At 45.4% G+C, this 15534-nt stretch overlaps 1 pseudogene across 1 annotated transcript in view; it reads left to right on the forward strand.

Annotated features, from left to right (window-relative positions):
* Positions 1–15534, forward strand: part of LOC309797925 (zinc finger protein 541-like) — a 66612-nt pseudogene that overhangs the window by 15957 nt on the left and 35121 nt on the right. The window contains exons 4-5 of the transcript in view: positions 1143–3004; positions 4753–4811. The product of the transcript in view is annotated as a zinc finger protein 541-like (transcript). The remainder of the gene's footprint in view (positions 1–1142; positions 3005–4752; positions 4812–15534) is intronic.

Here is a 15534-nt window from a genome sequence, read left to right on the forward strand (position 1 = left end):
TGACTTTACAAAGCAGGATCAGTGCAAGAGGAGCAGAATTCCATTTGTTCTTCATGTCTTAGAAATGATAAGCTTTTCTTGCTGCCGAGGGAGGAGAGACAGACTTTCAAACTGAGAGACTGGTACGTGGGAGAGGTCGATCCCTTGCATGTTTACAGCTCGCCCAGCCTTTACTGACGCTTCGATGGATCCCGCTTTCATTGTATCCTCTCCCCTCTCGCCATTAAGGATGGGAAATGATTTACTCCTGTCACAAGCTGGTAACAGGGCTAGAAAGTGGGTCTCCAGATGCCCTCTCTGCTGCTTCCTTCAGATGGAGGCCAAGGGTCCACATTTGGGAAAGGGTTTCATTATTTACTGGGTCCCATTGATTAGAACCATCCGGAGTAGGATTGTTGGGAACCCAGAGGGTGATTTACCCATTTGTTTATATTTATAATATATTAATGCAGATATAAGTATGATGTAAATATAATACATACTTGCATTCGTTTATGTTTGCAGAAATTATAGGCAAATTTGGCTTTTTCTTTTTCTTTTTTTTTTTTTTTGCTGTGGGGCTCCCAGGTCACTGTCTAGAGGACTCCTGTGGGAAGGCAAAGACTCTTTGTTCAAGGAAGGATCATCCCCAAGTTAGCATTTCCTCAAGTGCGTTCTCAGAACTCTGGTTCTCTGGTTCTCGGGGATGCTAAACGGGTCTATTTAAAAAAATGGTTTTGTGGGCAAATAAGTTTGAGAGACATGGAAAGTTCAACAGATCTCTCCTTATCTGCTCTGTGGCTTTTCAGTTTGCTCCTAGGAACCTCCAAGAAGTAAAGAGTGTTTTTCCCAAACTTATTTGCCAGCTGAGCCCAAGTCCTCAGGGAGCAACTCTGGAGACTGGTGTTCCTTAGGAACCCACTTTGGGGAACTCTGACTTGGCTCCCACTGATTTTTTTAATCTCAGATTAGGGGTTTGCTTAGGGGTGAGGGCAAGAGCTCCCCCTTCCAGACGGCTTTGGCCGTAGCAGGGGTCTTTCCTCATAGGGTCTGAGCACAGTTTCTGAGTTGCGATGCTACTGCCCCCTGGGGACACACCTGGGTTCCTGCAGTTAGTGACCCTCGCCAAGACACCCACTAACTTTCTCCTCATGTGATTCCAGGACTGGGCACACGCTCACTCACCAGAAGACCAAGCCCTTTGTGTGCATTGAGCAGGGCTGCAGCAAGAGCTACTGCGACTACCGCTCCCTGCACTGGCACTACGAGGTCCAGCACGGCCTGTGCATCCTCAAGGAGCCCCCCCCCCGGAGGAGGAGACCTGCGGGAACTCACCCCATACGCACGAGGTGGCAAGCCAGCCCGCACCCGCGAGCCTGTGGTCCCTGGTGCCCCCGGAAACCCCATTCCCCAGCTCCCTCTTGCCCAACCGAGACCTCCTGTCCTGTATCATGAGCAGCATCGTCTGCCAGAAGATCCCTTCTCCCGGGCCAGCCCCGGGAGGGCCTTCAGACAGCGGCGAAGGGAGGAACACGGCCTGTTCCTCCCTGCCCTCGTCAGGGTCCTCCTTCTGGGGCCCAGCCAGCACCCCGGCGGCCCCAGGAGCCCTGGGCACTGAGGTTCCCTAGGAGCCCCGTCCCCCACGGAAGGAGCCGGGCACGGACGTGTTCACAGCCATCCACTCGTGGGCAGCGGAGAACAGTGGCCCAACCCAGCTGAGCCGGAGCTGCCCCTGCTCCAGCCCCCATCATCCCTGGAGAGCTGGCCCGAGGGCGCTCCCCTGCCCGCCTGCCTGCCTCTGTTCCATAGCCAGACTGTCCCCGCCAGTTCCCAGCCATCAAGCCACAGTTTCCAGTGGCTCTGAAACCTGTCGGGCTGCCCTAAGAGCAAAGGAAACAGTATGTTTGTCGTCCACAAGCCCTCGGCAGTGTCGTCCCGGGAGGGCTCCGAGCCTGGCCCCGGGCTCAGCAGCGACTCCCCTGCGGGGGAGCCCTCACCCAGCCGGGGCACCTGTCTGGAGGCCATGCCGCCCTTCCCTCTCACGCTCCTGAAGGCACCAGGGGAGGCCGCCCTTCCCTCTCACGCTCCTGAAGGCACCAGGGGAGGCCTGGGCTTCCAAGAGGCGCAAGTTCGACTGCGACTCCTCGCGGCAGAACCCTGGTGAGCCTGTCCCCCAGGGCAGCCCAAAGTCCAGCGGCCTCCCGTCCGATGCCACTCCGCTCTTCCGGCAGCTGTTCCTGAGGTCTCAGGAGTCTCTGGTGAGCCACGAGCAGATGCAGGTGTTCCAGATGATCACCAAATCCCAGCGGATCTCCTCCCACACCCAGGTGCCGCCGCCTCCTCCCAGCTTCCCACACCCGACGGCAAGCAAATTGCCCTGAAGTCACTGCAGGGGCCGTGGCCACATTAGCCCCCGCCTATGGCGCCCACTGTTGACTTTCTCCATGCTGGCCCCGTGAACCCTGAGCCAGAGGGATCCCTAACCCGCAGTAGAAAATCCAAACCTGCTTTCCCCACAGAAGCCTCCCCCAGCAGCGTGAGCCAGGACACAAAGGGAAGACCAAAAGTGGCTGCTGCTCCACCTGCCCTCACAGTGTCGTCCCTGGACCCTCCTGGGAAGCCAGACATCTCTCTGGCCAAGCAGTTGAGATCCTCGAAAGGGACCTTGGGCCCGTGGGACATCTTCTCCCCCGGGGCCCTGCGTCAGACCCAGTTAGGAGGAGAGGAGCCATCCAGAGCCCACCTCGCAGGGAAGCAGGCCCAGGCTGAGAATTGCATGGCTTCCAGGGCCACAAAAGGTGAAGAGGGCCCGGCCTGCTCCAAGGGCCGAGGATACAGGCTCATCTCTGGCAACTCCAGGGCCCAGCACTTTTCAGGCTTCCGGAAGGAGAAGGTGAAAATGGATATGTGCTGTGCGGCTTCTCCAAGCCAGGTAGCCATGGCCTCATTCTCATCGTCGGCCGGGCCTCCAGCGGATCCTCCCTGGGACTCCAAGTCCAAGCTGACGATATTCAACAGGATCCAGGTACCAGGGCCCTCTCACGGGAGCTGACCATGCGGGAGGCAGAGTCTCGTCCTTACCTGTGTCCGTGTTTCTGACTTGTCCAGGCACTGTATTTAACCTCAGCAAATCCTCAGATGCAGTTTGTTTACAGAGGGGGGAATGAAGGTCCAGAGAAGTGATGGTTCCTCCCATCACCCTCCACCCTGCAACACACACACACAAAACAGAACAGGGCTTTAGAGTTGTCAGAGACACTTTGCATCATGTTTCTTCACTAACCTTTTTCTATTTGCTTTCTTTCTGCCTTTCGCTTCCTTTTGGATTTGCCTCCTTCACTTCTTCAGAGAATGTAAAGGCAGAGCTCCTTTGCCCTTGATATTTGTACGTGAAATGCTGTGTCTATTCTGGTTGTGAATCACAGGTCCATAAGTCCGACTTGGCCCTTGCTGCAGGCCTGGCGCCGGTCCGCCCTTGTGGAGCAGCTTGGGTCCTCCCACATCGTGCCCATGAGGTCCTGGTCGCAGAGAGCTCGGCCACGTCTCTTCGTGATGTTCCGAGGTCCAGCATCCTTCCTGTCGCACCACAGCTACCTCCTCCTCTTTTTTTTTTCACAGCTTTAATATTCACGTGCCATCTAATTCGCCATCTTGAAGTGCACCATCCAGTTTGTTTACGAGGTTGTGCACCCATTGCCACTCTTTGCCAAAACACTTTCATCACCGCAGAAAGAAACCCGACACCCTTGGTTGTCACCCACAATCTCTCCATCCCTCCCAGCCCCTGGTAACCATGCATCTACCTTCTGTCTCCATGGATTTGCCTATTCTGGACACTTCATGTGATTGGAATCATAATGCTGCGTGGCCTTTTGTGTCTTTTGCTTCTTTCACTTCACATGATGTTCTCAGAGTTCCTCTGTGCTGTAGCATGGGTCAGAACTTCAGTCCTTTTTATCGCTGGTAAGTTGTTCATTGTATGGATACACCGTATTTTATTTATCCATTCATCAGCTGATAGATATGTGGGTTGTTTTCACTTCTTGGCCATTGTGATAACGCTGCTATGAACATTTGTGTACAGATTATTGTTTACACATATGTTTTCATTTCTCTTTGGAAATACCTAGGAGCGGAATTGCTGGGCTCTAGGGTAATTCTATTGGAGGAAGTGCCAGACTTTTCCAAAAAGCTGTGCTGTTTTATATCCCTACCCAGAGTGTATGAGGCCTGCAGTTTCTCTGCATCCTCACCAACACTTGTTATTGTCCAGTTGGTTCTTTTGATTACAGCCACCTTAGTGGGTGGGAAATGATAATCTTATTATGGTTTAATTTGCATTTCCCCGATGGCAAATAATCCTGAGCATCTTTTAATGTGTTTATTGGCCATTTGTATATCCTCTTTGGATAAGTGTCTCTTCAGAGTCTTTGCCCATTTTTAAATTGGGTTGTGATTTTATTTTTGAGCTGTGAGAGTTCATTATGTATCACAGATACAGAAATATACAGTCCCTTATCAGATACATGATTTGCAACTTCTTTCTCTTATTCTGTTCTTTCACTTCTTGATGATGTCCTTTGAAGCACAGAAGTTGTAAGTTTTGATGAACTCCAATACGTTTGTCTTTTGTTTGGTTTTGGAGTCATCCGAGAAACCACTGCTTACTCCAGGGTCACCAAGAATTATACCTGTGTTTTCTTCCAAGTCTTATAGTTTTCACTCTTGCATCTCATTTCTTTTATGTTGGCTCAGATGTATTTTCGTCTTCAGGGCGGAAATATCTACCGGCTCCCGCACCGGATGAAGGAGGAGAACGTGGAGGGTGGCTGGTAAGTTCCGAAGCCCCTCGGGAATCCTCTGGTGGCTTTGTTGTGCTAGCCCTGGGTGAGCGAGCTCTGGATGCTTCACTGCTGAAGGGGCGAGCACCAGGTCACAGAGAATCGGGGGCATCATCTCCATTTCTTTAGGGTTCGTCCAAATCTGTCAGAGGATCAGTGTTTGGGGACAGAGTCCCATTCTCCCTTTCTTCCCCACAGTAACCAGCACAATGGTGGTCCCACAGACTGGGCAGAGCCAAGGAGCACTTACGTCTGCAAGAATTGCAGCCAGATGTTATATACAGAGAGAGGGCTGAGCAGCCACATGTGTTTTCACAGCGACCAGTGGCCGTCACCTCGAGGGAAGCAGGAGCCGCAGGTGAAGGGGCTCGAAGCTGCCATTCATCTCAGGATGGAGCCGTCCTCCTGCGGGGAGCCTGGCTGGGGGCCGGGAGTCAGGGCTGTGCTGCTCTGGAGAGGCCCCTTTCTCCCTACGTACTGTGTCTCTTAAAGGGCTGGCTCTTCTCTGTGTGTAGGTGTGTGGCATGGAGTTTTGCAAGCCACGAAGACAGGTGCTGAGGCCGGAGGGGGACAGGCAGAGTTCCCCGAGAGCCAGGAAGTCCTTGGACAACATGACCGCCGCCCCTTTGGTGGTCCCTGTGTCGGTGCCTGTGGCTCCAGCGAACCATCCCCCGGGGAGCAAGGTGGGTGCACTTCCTTCCAGCTGCTTTCCAGCTGCCAGTGGGAGCTGTGAGAAAAGCCCCCAAATCCTGACTCCATAAGAGCTTGATTTGCGTGTTCATTCATCCATTCAACCTCCAGTGAACTTCTTTTGTGCCTGGCCCTGTGCTGGGCAGGGCTGGGGACACTGCAGCGACCACAACAGGCCTGCCCCCGTCTCCTGGGGCTCCCAGCCCAGCGGGGTAGATAGACCCATCCCCGGACACTGACGACCCAGAACGGGCCGGGCTGGGAGAGGGAGCTGTAGGAGCCCCGAGGGCACCAGAGACCCTGCCTGAGGAAGGGGGTGTTGCAGCTGAGAGCTGGAGGGTGAGGAGGGGTAAGATGGGCAGAGAGGAGGGGAGATTGCGTGGAGGTAAGAGCGAGTGTAGCAAGCTCAAGCCGTCGTCTCTTCAGCCTGTGCTGGAAGACCCCACCTGGAGAAGTCCATGCTGGACTCGGGTACGGGGTGCATGGAGCCCACTGTTTGTCTCCCAGGAGCTGCTGTCATTTTGAGGGCAACAGGTTTTCCTTTTGTCATGCTGTTGCATCCGTCTGGCCCCCACACTTTAAGTGCCAGTCACTTTAACAACGGACATGAGTTTCCAAAATGGTCTGAGTGAGGGCCTCTCCTTGCGGGGTGTGGGTGCCTGAGAAGGCCCCAGCCTCAAACATCGCCCGGCTTAGGGTCTGGAGTCTGGCTCAGGCGTGGTGGCCCTGCCCGGCTTCCTGTGCTGAGGACTCTTTGCACGGCCATGCTGGGTGTGCGTCTGGCTGGTCAGTACCCTTTCCCACTCTCAGGCCATCTTGAGGACTGAGCTGTGGGGCCGGTGGCCTCAGGTGACCCCTGTGGTTCTGAAGTCTCTTCTTCTCCAGGGACAGGAGAAGGACGGGGAAGAGAGAGACAGGAGAGCAGCCAACACAGGAAGCGGAAGAAGCTCCCACGGCCCAAGGCACTGCTCATCCCTCCTCCGCCCTCCATGTCTGGGGAGCTGGGCCCGGGAGGATGCCGCCAGAGCTGCCTGTGCTCGCCCGTGTTCCTGGTGGACCGTCTCCTGAAGGGAGTGTCCCAGTGCCCTGCCTACACGCCGCCCCCGATGCTCAGCCCCATCCGGGAGGGCTCTGGGCTGTATTTCAACACTCTGTGTTCCACATCTGCCCGGGCCCGTCCCGACAGGCTCATCAGCGCCATGCTTGGTGAGTGAGCTTGATCACCCCATGATAGGCCTGTGGGGGGCCAGACCCCCGCCCCCTGTAGAATTCGGTCCAGCCATTCCCTCTGGCCTACGCTTGGGTCTGGTCTGGGTGTCCTGTTGCTGTTCAGAACTATCCCAGGACCATCTGGGACCAGCAGCCTTCTAGGTGCTTATAATTTTGTAGCCAGAAAGAAAATAGACGCAATTTAGCCTAACCACCATTCTGCCTGCCCTTTCGAGTAATTGTTTAAACAGCTTTATTGAGGTATAATTCACATGCCATATGAATCACCCATTTAAAGTGTACAGTGATTTTTTAGTGTATTCTTAGGATTGTACACCCATCCCACAATCTAGTTCTAGAGCATTTTCATCACCCCAGAAGATTATATCCACGAGCGGTGACACACAGGCCCTGTAGCCCCCAGCTCCTCTGCCCTGGGCAACCACCAGTCTACCAACCTACTTTTTCTATGGGTTTCCCTATTCTGGACATTTCATATACTTGGGATCATACAATATGTGCCATTCTGTGTCTAGTTTGTTCACTTAGAATAATGTTGTCAAGGTTCATCCATGTTGTACCATGCATCAGTGCTTCATTTCTTTTTATGGATGAATGATATTCCATTCTCTGGAGAGACAACATTTTATTTATCCATTCATCAGTTGAGGGGCATTTGGGTTGTTTTCGTCCTTTGGCTATTGCAAATAGTGCTGTTAAGAACATTTATGTATAAGTTGTTTTTGGACATAAGTCCTCATTTCTCTTGGGTATACAGCTCAGAGTGGAATTGCTGGGTCAAAGGGTAACTATGTCTAACCGTTTAAGGAACTGCCGGACTGTTTTCCAAAATGGCCGGGTCATTTTAAATTTCCACCAGCATTGTATGAAAGTTCCAGTTTCTCCACATCCTTGCTAAACACTTCTTATCTGTCTTTTTCATTATAACCATCCTAGTGGGTGTAAAGTGGTAGCTCGTTGTGGGGTGTTTGTTTATTTGTTTGTTTGTTTGTTTTGCGGTACGTGGGCCTCTCAGTGTTTGTGGCCTCGCCCGTTGTGGAGCACAGGCTCCGGATGCGCAGGCTCAGCGACCATGGCTCTCGGGCCCAGCCGCACCGCAGCAAGCGGGATCCTCCCGGACCGGGGCACGAACCTGCGTCCCCTGCATCGGCAGGCGGACTCTCAACCACTGCGCCACCAGGGAAGCCCCCTCATTGTGGTTTTGATTTACATTTCCCTGATGGCTAACGATGTTGAGCATCTTTCCATGTGCTTATTATCCATTTGTATATCTTCTCGGGAGAAATGTCTGCTCAGATCCTTTGCCCATTTTTTAAATTGAATTCTTATCTTTTTATCATTGAGTTGTCTCAGTTCCTTATATAGTCTGGATGCAAGCCCCTTATCAGATATATGATTTGCAAATTCTCTCCAATTTTGTGGGTTGTCCTTTCATTTTATTTATGATATGGTTTGCAGTACACAAGTTTTTAATTTTGATGAAGTCCAACTTATTCTTAGGCCTGCGATCAATCTTTAGTGAACTTTTATATACTGTATGAGGTAGGAGTCCAAATTTATTCTTTTGCATGTATGTATCAGTTCTTCCAGCACTTGAAAATACTGTTCTTTTCTCATTGAATAGTCTTGGTACTTTGTTTTGTTTTGTTTTCTTTTGCGGTACACGGGCCTCTCACTGTTGTGGCACTCCCGTTGCGGGGCACAGGCTCCGGACGCGCAGGCTCAGTGGCCACGGCTCACGGACCCAGCTGCTCCGCGGCACGTGGGATCTTCCCAGACCGGGGCACAAACCCATGTCCCCTGCATCGCCAGGCAGACTCTCAACCACTGCGCCACCAGGGAAGCCCTGTCTTGGTACCTTTGTGGAAAATCAGTTGACCATAAATGATTTGAGATTTTTCTTCTTTTTTAATACAGGCATTTTACAGCTATAGATTTCCTTCTGAACATTGCTTTAGCTACATTTTGTAAGTTTTAGTATGTTGTGTTTTTATATTCATTCAGCTAAAGTATTTTCTAATTTATCATTCCACTTCTTGTTTAACACACTGACTATTAAAGAGTGTGTTGCTTAATTTTCACATATTTGTGAATTTTCCAAATTGCTGCCTTTTATTGATTTGTAATCTAATTCTCTTGTGGTCAGAGAACATACTTTGTTTCTTTTTCAATTGAATTTATTTAATTTTTTTTTATTTGTTTGGCTGTGCTGTGTGGTTTGCAGGATCTTAGTTCCCCCACCAGGGATCGAACCCATGCCCCCTGCAGCGGAAGCGTGGAGTCCTAATGACTGGACCGCCAGGGAATTCCCTTAAATTTATTTTAAAATTTAAAATTTATTGAGGCATGTTATATGGGCTAGAATCCGGTCTGTCTTGAAGAATGTTCCCTGTGAATTTGAGAAGAATGTATTCTACTGATGTTTGGTGGAATGCTGTATTTTGTCTGTTTTGTCTAGTTAGTTTCAATTTCCTTGTTGATCTTCTGCCTAGCTGCCCTATCCACTGTTGAAAGTATTGAAATCTCCAACTATTATTTTGTAATGGTTTATTTCATCCTTCAGTTCTGTCGTTTGTTGCTTGGTGTATTTTTGGGTTCTGTTTTTAGGTGTGTATATGTTTGTAATTGTCACATCTTCCTCACGGCTTGACCTTTTACCATTATGATGTGATTGTGACTTCATTTGTCATTACTACAATAATTTTATCATTATCTCTGGTAATATTTTTTTGTTTTAAAGTCTAATGTGCCTGACATCAGTATAGTCATTCCATTCTCTTTTTTGGTTGTTGTTTTCTTGGTATATATTTTTCTCTTCTTTTACTTTCAGCCTATTTGTGTCTTTGAAAATAAAGCATGTTACCTCTAGACACCATTAGTTGGATCATGTGTTTTTTTATCGAGTCTTAGAAACTCTGCCTTTTGGCTTGGTTTGTTTAATCCATTCTTGTTTACTGTTATATTGATATGGTTGCATTTACATCTGCCATTTTGCTTTCTATTTTCTATATGTTACATGTCTTTTTCTCCCTCTGTTCCTCCTTTCCTGCTTTCTTTTGTATTGTGTAACATTTTAATTCTGTTAATTTTTCACTTTTTCTTAGTCATTTCTTAGTGGTTGCTCTAGGACTTAAAATATATGTCTTATCAGAATCTGTTAGGATGTGTAATAACTCACTAACAATGAAATATAGAAACACTGCTCCTATCTAGCTCTCTTCCTTCTAACTCTTTTGCTATTATATGTGAGAGACCCAGTAATACCTTACTGGTCATGTTTCTTGCTTTATATACTTTTATTTCGTGTAAAAACACTGAGAGAATAAAGGAAAACAAGCATGATTTATAGAGGTTGTTATATTAACCTTCTTATTGACCATTTCTGATCTCTTCATTTATTCTTGTGGATTTGAGTTACTGTCTGAGGTGATATTCCTTTACTCCAATGCAGCTGTGCTCCTTGTGCAGTTACTGTCACATATATTATATTTCTATATGTTAGAGGCCCACAATACATATTGTTTTATGCAGTTATTTTTTAAGGCACTTAAGAAAAGAAAAGAAATATGTAATCATACTGATTTTTATAGTTACCCATATTTACTAGCGCTTCGCTTTTTTTTTTTTTTTTTTTGGTTTGGATTCAAGTTACCATCTGATGTCATTTGCTTTCAATCTGAAGGACTTTCTTTACTATTTATTTTTATTAGGCATGTATAATTCACATACCATACAATTCATCCCTTTAAAGTATAGAATTCAATGGTTTTTAGTATATTCACAGAGCTGTGCAACCATCACTACCATCAGTTTTCAGAAATTTTCATCATCCCCAAAAGAAGCCCTGTACTTATTAGCAGTCCCTCCTTTCCATCCTCCCCATCCCCAGCCATGGGTAACGACTAATCTACTTTGTCTCTATCGATGTGGCTATCCTGCATATTTCATATGAGTGGAATCATACAGTATGTGGTCCTTTATGAATGCCTTCTTTTAGTTAGCATGATGTTTTTACGTTTCATCCACGTTGCACTATGTATCAGTACTTTGTTCCATTTTGCGGGCTGAATAATATTTCACCTTTAATATTTCTTGTAAGAGAGGTCTGCCAGCAACAGGTATTCTCAGTTTTTATTTATCTGGGAATGTCTTTATTTTACCTTCATTTTTGCAAGATAATTTGCTGAATATAAGATACTTGGTTGACACTCTTTTACTTTCAGTAATTTGAATATATTATGCCATTGCCTTGTAACCTACATCGTTTCTGTTAAGAAGTTAGCTGTTAATTTTACTGTAGTGCCCTTGTATGTAACAAATTGTTTTTCCCTTTTTGCTTTCAAGATCTTATCTTTATTTTTGCTTTCCAGATTTTGCCTATATTGTGTCTGGATGTAGATCTCTTTGTGTTCATCTTTCTTGGAGTTTATAGAGTTTGCTGGATATACATATTGTTTTTCATCAACTTTGGGAAATTTTCAGCCATTAATACTTTAAATATTCTGTCCCTTTCTCCCCTCTTTCTGGTACTCCCACTACATATATATTGTTGCATGTAATGACATCTCACATTTCTCTGAGGCTCTCTTCACTTTCCTACATTGTTTTTCTCTCTGTTCTTCAGATTTCATAGTCTCCATTGTTCTATCTTCAGGTTTGCTGATCGTTTCTTCTGCCAGCTCAGATGTACTGTTGAGCCTTATTTTGGTTATTGTACTTTTTAAACCCCTGAATTATTTCCATTTAGTTCTTCTTTTTTTTTCTTTTTTGACTACATCACACAGCATGCAGGATCTTAGTTCCTCGACTAGGGATCAAACCCATGCCCCCTGCAGTGGAGGCGTGGAGTCTTAACCACTGGACCCCCAGGCAAGTCCACATTTGTTTCTTTTTAAAAAAATAATTTCCATCTCTTGATGGCATTTTCTCTTTGATGAGAAATTTTTATTTTATCTTACTTTAATTCTTTAAGCATGGGAGCCAGGGGAAGAAGAAGCCCCCATCTCCTTGGCTGCACCTACCTGGGTAGAGCTTCCATTACAAAGAGCTGGGGGCTAGGTGGGTAAGGGAGTGGGCCATGGCTCCAGTGCCACAGACTCTCACTGTTCTTCCCAAGATTTAGTGGATTTTCTTGAATGAGTATTTCTTAAAATGCTGTATGCCTTTAGGACAACTTGCAGAGACTTTGGCTTACTGTTCTTTTATTTTTTTTTAATGATTTTTATCAGTAAATGTGTTGTTTTGCCGAGTTCCTTACTCTACTTTTTCAGAAGTCTTATCCCCCTTCCATGCAATCTCTTTTTTATGCAGATATTTTAACAGCTTTATTGAGATATAACTAGCATACAAGAAACTGCACATCTATAAAGTATAGTATTTTTTTTCTTTATAACAGATTTAATCAGCTATACATATACATATGTTCCCATATCCCCTCCCTTTTGCGTCTCCCTCCCACCCTCCCTATCCCACCCCTCCAGGCGGTCACAAAGCACCGAGCTGATCTCCCTGTGCTATGCGGCTGCTTCCCACTAGCTATCTACCTTACGTTTGGTAGTGTATATATGTCCATGCCGCTCTTTCACTTTGTCACAGCTTACCCTTCCCCCTCCCCATATCCTCAAGTCCATTCTCTGGTAGGTCTGTGTCTTTATTCCTGTCTTACCCCTATGTTCTTCATGACATTTTTTTTTCTTAAACTCCATATATATGTGTCAGCATACAGTATTTCTCTTTCTCTTTCTGACTTACTTCACTCTGTATGACAGACTCTAGGTCCATCCACCTCATTACAAATAGCTCAATTTCATTTCTTTTTATGGCTGAGTAATATTCCATTGTATATATGTGCCACATCTTCTTTACCCATTCATCCGATGATGGACACTTAGGTTGTTTCCATCTCCGGGCTATTGTAAATAGGGCTGCTATGAACATTTTGGTACCTGTCTCTTTTTGAATTATGGTTTTCTCAGGGTATATGCCCAGTAGTGGGATTGCTGGGTCGTATGGTAGTTCTATTTGTAGTTTTTTAAGGAACCTCCATACCGTTCTCCATAGTGGCTGTACCAATTCACATTCCCACCAGCAGTGCAAGAGTGTTCCCTTTTTTCCACACCCTCTCCAACATTTATTGTTTCTAGATGTTTTGATGATGGCCATTCTGACTGGTGTGAGATGATATCTCATTGTAGTTTTGATTTGCATTTCTCTAATGAGTAGAGATGTTGAGCATCCTTTCATGTGTTTGTTGGCAGTCTGTATATCTTCTGTGGAGAAATGTCTATTTAGGTCTTCTGCCCATTTTTGGATTGGGTTGTTTGTTTTTTTGTTATTGAGCTGCATGAGCTGCTTATAAATTGTGGAGATTAATCCTTTGTCAGTTGCTTCATTTGCAAATATTTTCTCCCATTCTGAGGGTTGTCTGTTGGTCTTGTTTATGGTTTCCTTTGCTGTGCCAAAGCTTTGAAGTGTCATTAGGTCCCATGTGTTTATTTTTGTCTTTATTTCCATTTCTCTAGGAGGTGGGTCAAAAAGGATCTTGCTGTGATTTATGTCATAGAGTGTTCTGCCTATGTTTTCCTCTAAGAGTTTGATAGTGTCTGGCCTTACATTTAGGTCTTTAATCCATTTTGAGCTTATTTTTGTGTATGGTGTTAGGGAGTGATCTAATCTCATACTTTTACATGTCCCTGTCCAGTTTTCCCAGCACCACTTATTGAAGAGACTGTCCTTTCTCCACTGTACATTCCTGGCTCCTTTATCAAAGATAAGGTGACCATATGTCCGTGGGTTTATCTCTGGGCTTTCTATCCTGTTCCATTGATCTATCCTTCTGTTTTTGTGCCAGTACCATACTGTCTTGATTACTGTAGCTTTGTAGTATAGTCTGAAGTCAGGGAGCCTGAGTCCTCCAGCTCCATTTTTCGTTCTCAAGATTGCTTTGGCTATTCGGGGTCTTTTGTGTTTCCATACAAATTGTGAAATTTTTTGTTCTAGTTCTGTGAAAAATGCCAGTGGTAGTTTGATAGGGATTGCATTGAATCTGTAGATTGCTTTGGGTAGTAGAGTCATTTTCACAATGTCGATTCTTCCAATCCAAGAACATGGTACATCTCTCCATCTATTTGTATCATCTTTAATTTCTTTCATCAGTGTCTTATAATTTTCTGCATACAGGTCTTTTGTCTCCTTAGGTAGGTTTATTCCTAGATATTTTATTCTTTTTGTTGCGATGGTAAATGGGAGTGTTTCCTTGATTTCACTTTCAGATTTTTCATCATTAGTATATAGGAATGCCAGAGATTTCTGTGCATTAATTTTGTATCCTGCAACTTTACCAACTTCATTGATGAGCTCTAGTAGTTTTCTGGTAGCATCTTTAGGATTCTCTATGTATAGTATCATGTCATCTGCAAACAGTGACAGCTTTACTTCTTCTTTTCCGATTTGGATTCCTTTTATTTCCTTTTCTTCTCTGATTGCTGTGGCTAAACCTTCCAAAACTATGTTGACTAAGAGTGGTGAGAGTGGGCAAGCTTGTCTTGTTCCTGATCTTAGTGGAAATGGTTTCAGTTTTTCACCATTGAGGACGATGCTGGCTGTGGGTTTGTCATATATGGCCTTTATTATGTTGAGGAAAGTTCCCTCTATGCCTACTTTCTGCAGGGTTTTTATCCTAAATGGGTGTTGAATTTTGTCGAAAGCTTTCTCTGCACCTATTGAGATGATCGTATGGTTTTTCTCCTTCAATTTGTTAATATGGTGTATCACGTTGATTGATTTGCGTATATTGAAGAATCCTTGCATTCCTGGAATAAACCCCACTTGATCATGGTGTATGATCCTTTTAATGTGCTGTTGGATTCTGTTTGCTAGTATTTTGTTGAGGATTTTTGCATCTATGTTCATCAGTGATATTGGCCTGTAGTTTTCTTTCTTTGTGACATCCTTGTCTGGTTTTGGTATCAAGGTGATGGTGGCCTCGTAGAATGAGTTTGGGAGTGTTCCTCCCTCTGCTCTATTTTGGAAGAGTTTGAGAAGGATAGGTGTTAGCTCTTCTCTAAATGCTTGATAGAATTCGCCTGTGAAGCCATCTGGTCCTGGGCTTTTTTGTTTGTTGGAAGATTTTTTATCACAGTTTCAATTTCAGTGCTTGTGATTGGTCTGTTCATATTTTCTATTTCTTCCTGATTCAGTCTTGGCAGGTTGTGCATTTCTAAGAGTTTGTCCATTTCTTCCAGGTTGTCCATTTTATTGGCATAGAGTTGCTTATAGTCATCTCTCATGATCTTTTTTGTATTTCTGCAGTGTCAGTTGTTACTTCTCCTTTTTCATTTCTAATTCTATTGATTTGAGTCTTCTCCCTTTTTTTCTTGATGAGTCTGGCTAATGGTTTATCAATTTTGTTTACCTTCTCAAAGAACCAGCTTTTAGTTTTATTGATCTTTGCTATCGTTTCCTTCATTTCTTTTTCAGTTATTTCTGATCTGATTTCTATGATTTCTCTCCTTCTGCTAACTTTGGGATGTTTTTGTTCTTCTTTCTCTAATTGCTTTAGGTGCAAGGTTAGGTTGTTTATTCGAGATGTTTCCTGTTTCTTAAGGTGGGATTGTATTGCTATAAACTTCCCTCTTAGAACTGCTTTTGCTGCATCCCATAGGTTTTGGGTCGTCGTGTCTCCATTGTCATTTGTTTCTAGGTATTTTTAAATTTCCTCTTTGATTTCTTCAGTGATCACTTCGTTATTAAGTAGTGTATTGTTTAGCCTCCATGTGTTTGTATTTTTTACAGC

Source organism: Mesoplodon mirus, assembly GCF_964341445.2.
Source record: "Mesoplodon mirus genome assembly, contig: HAP1_SCAFFOLD_1239, whole genome shotgun sequence".
Taxonomy (NCBI): domain Eukaryota; kingdom Metazoa; phylum Chordata; class Mammalia; order Artiodactyla; family Ziphiidae; genus Mesoplodon; species Mesoplodon mirus.